This window comes from Microtus ochrogaster, unplaced genomic scaffold (assembly GCF_000317375.1).
Source record: "Microtus ochrogaster isolate Prairie Vole_2 unplaced genomic scaffold, MicOch1.0 UNK104, whole genome shotgun sequence".
In the NCBI taxonomy this organism is placed as follows: domain Eukaryota; kingdom Metazoa; phylum Chordata; class Mammalia; order Rodentia; family Cricetidae; genus Microtus; species Microtus ochrogaster.
In genome coordinates this window covers 663,179-669,894 of record NW_004949202.1, presented here as the reverse complement: position 1 = coordinate 669,894, position 6,716 = coordinate 663,179, and the positions used below count along the sequence as shown (strand labels likewise).

The following is a 6,716-nucleotide window of genomic DNA, read 5'->3' as shown; positions in this document are numbered from 1 at the left end:
AACACATACACACACACATACACACACACACATACACACATACACACACATACACACACACATACACACACATACACAGATACACACACATACACACACACACATACACACACATACACACACACATACACAGATACACACACACATACACACACATACACACACATACACAGATACACACACACACACACATACACACACATACACACACACACCACCTAAAAACAATAAGTAAATAAAAAAATGTAAGTCAATCACTTTCTTATATTACTAGCAATGACAACATAAAATTTGAAATTTAAAACAGAATATCAATTACATTAACATAAAAAGGTTGGCTACTCAGGCATTCAGTGAAATATTTAGGTACAAATTTAATCAAAGAAAGCTACAAAATCCTGATGAGAAAAACAAACAAAGAATTCAATGAAAATAGAAAATATTCCTTGTTCATGGATAGCCAGACCATACATCAAAATCTCGGTCATTTCCAACCCAGTCTTTAGATCCCATACAATTTCAGTCAAAGTCTTTGCAAACTAAGTTGTTGCTACAAATAATTTTTTTTCAAAGTTTATGTGAAGAAGAAAAAGATCTGGTCAGTAAAGTATGGAAGAAAAGAACAAGACCAGTTTCATGGTCTAACGGCTGGCACTCTGGACCCTGAAAGAAAGGAGCAAACATGGAAAACTGTCACCACTTCAGGACTTCCTGTAAAGCCATAGGAATCAAGACAATGAGGGGTTAGTGGAGAGACGGACACACGCCTCCGTGCAGCCCTCACAGGGAATTCATTTCTCTCCCTTCTACTCGTAGCTGTGAACAAGTCCAGCCTCCAATCTCTGGACCAAGGACAACCTTGAATTATAGCTTCCTTCTTATCTAGTGCTAGTGCTTTCTTGACTTCTTGTGCCTGGCATGTAGACGAGGCCAGGCTAGGACATGATACGGAGCTTGCCCTTGGACCCCACACTGAAATCCCATGAGACTTAGAGAACCCCGCTGTCCTTAGGGATGGAAGGGCCCTTTCTTCATGTAGTAGCTTGTCTCTTTTGATGCAGCTCCCTTAAGGGCTTCGAAGGTGCTCTCTCCCCAGTGAGGGCCTCATCCTGATGCCTCTGGACCAATGCTCTCTCTCTTGATGCTCTCTTCTCCCACGTCAAGGTCTGGTCATGGCTGCCCATGGTCCTGAGTCTCTCCTAACAAAGGGAAATTCCATCTCAGCTTCCCTTTTCTACAAAACCTGATGTTCTCCCTAATATTTACAAAGCTGTAGGCATAGTTGTGCCCCTGCTGTCTGGGAATAACAACAAGAAGATTCTAAGCACTGAGTACAAACAGTTTTCTTCTAAAGTCACAGATAGCCATAGAAGATCCTGTCACAGACAGCTCCACCTTGAAATGGTATCTCAGGACCTCTGAGTTGGAGACTCAGAGTCTCTCACCCCAAGAAGATAACTGCCTTCACTCTGTGTCCCCCACAAAACCCTACGGCAGACCTTACCCTACCTATTGGAACCCAGAAGACCTTAGAAGGTGTCCTGTCTCTGTAAAGCCTCTGGAGTTGGGGTGCAGGCCTTACCCCACCTATTGGAACCCAGAAGACCTTAGAAGGTGTCCTGTCTCTGTAAAGCCTCTGGAGTTGGGGTGCAGGCCTTATCCCACCTATGGCATCCCGGAAGACTTTAGAAGTACCCTGTCTCTGTGAGGCCTCTGGAGTTGGGGTGTCATCTGACCAGTGGCAGAAGAAACCACAGGGTTTTTTCTGTGAACAGTGGGGAAGTTGAAACCACTAGCCACAGTGTCTCCAAAGCTGTCTCCCACCACACTCTCTGTCATCAAAGACAGTATCAGATCCACACACAAAAGGGAGGCCGCCCACAGGGAACACAACTGTTCCTATACCTTTGGGAAACTCCTCAAGCTCAGAGTCCCACTGAAGAAGAGGAAGTGGCCACTCCCTGTAGCCAGGCTTGCCTAAGGAAGAGTCAAGAAAGGATGCTAGTCTGTCTAAAAAAACTCTCCTTGGTGAGGCACCTCCAGAAATTGTGCCTTTATTGCCCCCTTGTGGCCACAAGTACACAATGTTAAGGAACTAGAAATTTTTCCAAGGGAGAGGGTTCCTTCTCCACAGTGTGGTGTCTGGAAAGACTTTGCTCCTGGACAGCAGCTCTGTCACTCAGAACTCTATATGGATGTCACGCTGTGCAGCCCAGGAAGAAGCTGAGGGGCAGGCCCATAGCATGCCAGGAGCTCTACGGGTTTTTCCCAAAGAGGGACTGCTAAATGGTCCTTCCCACCCAGGACCTCCATTGACAGGGAAGTCACACCAGTTCACGGCCAGAAGTGACTTGCACAATCATGGTGGGTGGCATCTTCATTTCTGTATTTCTGTACAGTGATCTATATGTATAGTCCCCATAAGAGCCATCACCCAGAAAACTGAGCTAAGCCTTGAGTCATTGTGTCCAGCAGAGATGACATGCAGGCTAGTCAGTACTGGGCCTTCAAAGGAATACCCAGGCAGGAAGTTGGCTAATGTTGGTCAAGCACCTGACAGTGTCTGCGGAGGTCAGAAGCTGGGAAGAAGATGCCCCACGCTGACTGGACACACAGCCTGGAACACCTGGTAGGGGGACAGAGACCCCAGCAACCATGGCCTTCATACAACTTTACTTGTGGTTTGGTGGCATGTCCCAGTGATGACAGACAAGTGCAGAAGCCATCCCTGGCCCGGCCTTTGCAGAAGCAGGCCTACATAGACTTTCCCAGTGTGATGGGATTGTTGCCCAGGGCACTCAACTCAGAACCTCAGAACTTTCTCTGGTCTGTATGGAGGCCTCTGTTGACCTTCAGTCCAGTCTGCCCTTCCTTCTAGACCTAGCTTCCCTTTCATTGCTAGTTCCAAGGGAGGGGACAGTTGGGCTGGAGACATGGAACACACAGCCCCCATCCACACCCACGAAGAAAGGAAACACGCCCTCTGTAGGGAACAACAGTGCATCAACTCGGGACCATCTGAGAGGCACTGACACTCCAAATCTCTTCCCCTTCCCTGGGTCAGACACCCTACTCCATGGGCTTCTCAGCCTGATGTCCATACCCCTCCAGATGTCAGGGATAGACACCAGGAAGGAGAACTGAGCTACCATGACGAGGACACCAACCAACACAGCCCTAGATACCTCCATGAGCACATCCTGAAAACACCACGTCACAAAGGGAACAGACCAATTCCACCTCAGAAGATAAACCAGATGCCAGCAAAAAATTAACTCACATCTATAACATAAGAAACAAAAGAATTACTACATCCATTAAAATAAAATGCATGTAAAAAATAACTCAGGGGCTAATAACTCTCTTAGAAATTAAATATACAATTTGTAAAAGCATGTAAGCATATGTTTGTATGTCACAGAGAGATGATGTTGAAAGGTTAAAGAAATGCTCCAAAGAAGCAGAACCTTGAGGGAAACATAAGGTTTTACTCCTGCAGCTTTCCAGAAAGTTCTTTAATGTTCTTAATGGCAGAGGTGCAGTCTGATGGCATTTATAAGCAAAATGACAAGGGGTCAAACAGAAATATGCTGCAAAATATTTAAAATGCTTCTGCCTTCCCTTAATTCCTGTTCTTTTTCCTTCCTGGAAAATCAATACAAAATAAAAGACAAAAAAGGTACCATGTCAGAGAGAGTGGGGGTAACCACAGTGACCCAACTGCACCTGGGCTGCAGGGGGAGAGCGTGCACACAATGGTGACCTAGTACAGCTGTCAGAGAACAAGTCGGATCACAGAAAGCCCCAGTGACTGCGGAGGTATGCCATCATAGCGCAATTTAGTAAGTAAAAGCCCTTGGGTGTACTTCAAAGCATGCTAACAGCTACCTGAGTCAAGCCTCCAGAGGACCTGGACACCGGAGCCATAGTGGTTTCTCCTAACGCGAGCACGGTGTTCATCCCACCCTACTGGCCCTGCTTGGCCAAAGGATGAATCAACCGCAAGTGACTCGGGATAATTTTAGACACACACGGACTGACAGGATGATTCAGGTGCCGAGAGCGCCGTCTCTCCCACAACCTCTGTCACCAGCTCACGTCCATGCTATTTTAGAGTCCCCTTCTTCAACACCCCACCACAGAGACTCAGAGCTGTGTCGGGTGCCCTCCTCTTCGGCTTCCCAGTGACCTCAGTGCACAGCGAGAGAGCTCAGAGGCTGCTAGACGCCGGAGTAAATTTAGACTCAGACCGCTTTTTTGCATCCTCCTTTCTCTGAGTAATATAACTTGCCAAGCTTCCCCCTTTATAGTCAGGGACCGGCCAATTACCATGAAAATCAGATGAATAAATATTGAAGAGAACGTGTTCAGTGCCTATTTCAGTGTCGTCACAGCAAGGAGGCAACTTTACATTTTTAATTAAGTCTTTCATTTCCATCTCCTTTTCAGCTAAAGCTATCCTCTGTAGGATCAATTAAACCGAATAATCAGATCCAGCTAAAAGCCCCCAAAAGAATAGTCATCAGTGGGTACGACTTAACAAGCGTTCTTGATGGTCCTCCAGAATTGGAACTATATGATAGCACAGCCCTGAGAATCAGCTCCCATGAAAACCTTATCCCAATTCCATTTCCTCATTTTCTGCACACCTTGATACTGGCTTGTGAAAATGTAATAAAGTATTGTTAGCAGGGTGTAATGATTGGTTTCAACTGTTAAACCTGACACAATCCGCAGTCACCTGGGAAAAGAGTTTCAATAAGGAATTGTCTAGATCAGATTAGCCTGTGGGCATGTCTGTAGGTGATTATCTTGATTATGATAATTGATGGGGGGGGCACCCACCCACAGTGGGCAGCACTATTTCCTAGGCAGGGAATTCTGGGTTGGATAGGAGTAGAGACAGAATGGGGCCCAAGTATAAATTCACTGATTCATTACCCTCTGCTCTTGCCTGTGGATGTCTTTTAAAACAATTTAAAAGGGTATAAAGACTTTGAAAATATATTTAATTGTTTTTGTCCTATGTGATGACATACTCAGCTAGGCTATTTTTTAAATCATGTTTTTAAATACCAATTTTTCCACGTGAAATATTTATATTCTCCCAAAATTTTTGAAGGTTTTTCTCTGCTATTTTCTCTTTAATAACCACAACTGAATTTCTTCAAGGCCCATGAAGGAAGAAAGAACTCCAGGATGCTTCTACTTAGGAAATCTTGCTTGAGGTTCTACACCTGTAAAAATTCACCATTGGTCCATATTAGTTGTGTTATATTTGGACACTCACACACCTGTAGAGGGCCGAGGTCTTCATGCTTACAGATAAGCACTAGGGAAGCCAAAGGAAGGCTAAGTTTACCTATTTTCCTCCCAGAAAGCTGGAAATGAATATAGTTTCTAACCCGGTAATCTTTGCTGTACGTAGGGCCAGACCTCACCCAAATCCTCCAAATTATTATGCTTGTTTATCCAAGACTTGTCCCCTCTAGATCATGACATTACTTCCCACTCAGTCAAACCCATCCTTATGGGAGATGTCACTTGTACTTTACAACATCCCAGGTAATTTCCGAGTTATCTGAGTCAGGCCAATCCTTACTTCCACAGGGTATCTTGTTTACCTCAGTCAGCCTCCTTAGACCCTTATCTTGAGCATTGCTTCAAAGTCAACAGAACCCGCCGGGCGATGGTGGCACAAGCCTTTAATCCCAGCACTCGGGAGGCAGAGGCAGGCGGATCTGTGTGAGTTCGAGACCAGCCTGGTCTACAGTACAGAGCTAGTTCCAAGACAGGCTCCAAAGCCACAGAGAAACCCTGTCTCGAAAAACCAAAAAAAAAAAAAGTCAACAGAACCCATCTTTATGGAAGAAGCCATGTGTACTTTGTAAAGAGTTTAAATATAAACATGTCGTAAGCTTTATTGTACATATAAGATTGAGTTAATTGCATCAGGAAACTGTCCCCAAAGTTATGCTGTGCTTAAATATGACTTAAATAAACTACCTGGAGTCAGACTCTAAAGTTTGAACCAACACCAGCTAACTAAGTCATGCTGAGTCAAGTTTCCTTCTTGTCTCCTATAAATTGTTATTCTACAGGCCCTGTTGGTTGCAGAGGACTCCCCCTCACACACACACACAAAGCAACACACACATACACACCTCCTCAAATTTCTTGAACTCCCATCTCATAATCTGAAAAAGCCATGCTGGATCAAGTATCCACCCAATGTCTATTGAATACCTACTTTGTGAACACTCACTGTATGTCAGGCACTGTCCCAAGTCCTTGGGGATACTACAAGAGCAAGAAGGTTATTCATATATAAATTATAATCTAGGGGGAGCAATTTAACAAACAAGTGCACACTTTTGGTGATGTATATTAAAGCAAAAGTAAATCAGGATATCTCCAGGCTTCCATTTGAATAGCAGTTAGGGAAGGGCTCTTTAACACGTCATCTCTTGCATAGAGAAGTCTCACTTATACTAAGAGGTGAGTGTGAACACGTCACCTTGATACCCAAACCAGATGGGTGCACACCCACTGAAGCCCTGTTGATTTGTGAACAGACTTCAAACTTTGTGAAGAACAGGTGCAGCAGAAAATCCTACCCTTTCTGAAAAAGCATGGGATAAAACCGGACTTGCTGAACATAGCGGACAATGAGGACTACTGAGAAATCAAGAACAATGGCAATGGGTCTCTGATCC

At 44.7% G+C, this 6,716-nt stretch overlaps 1 protein-coding gene across 1 annotated transcript in view; it reads right to left on the bottom strand.

Moving 5' to 3' along the window:
- The window catches only part of Shc3 (SHC adaptor protein 3), a 120,122-nt gene that overhangs the window by 8,476 nt on the left and 104,930 nt on the right, over window positions 1-6,716 (bottom strand). The gene's annotated exons all lie outside the window — the stretch shown is intronic.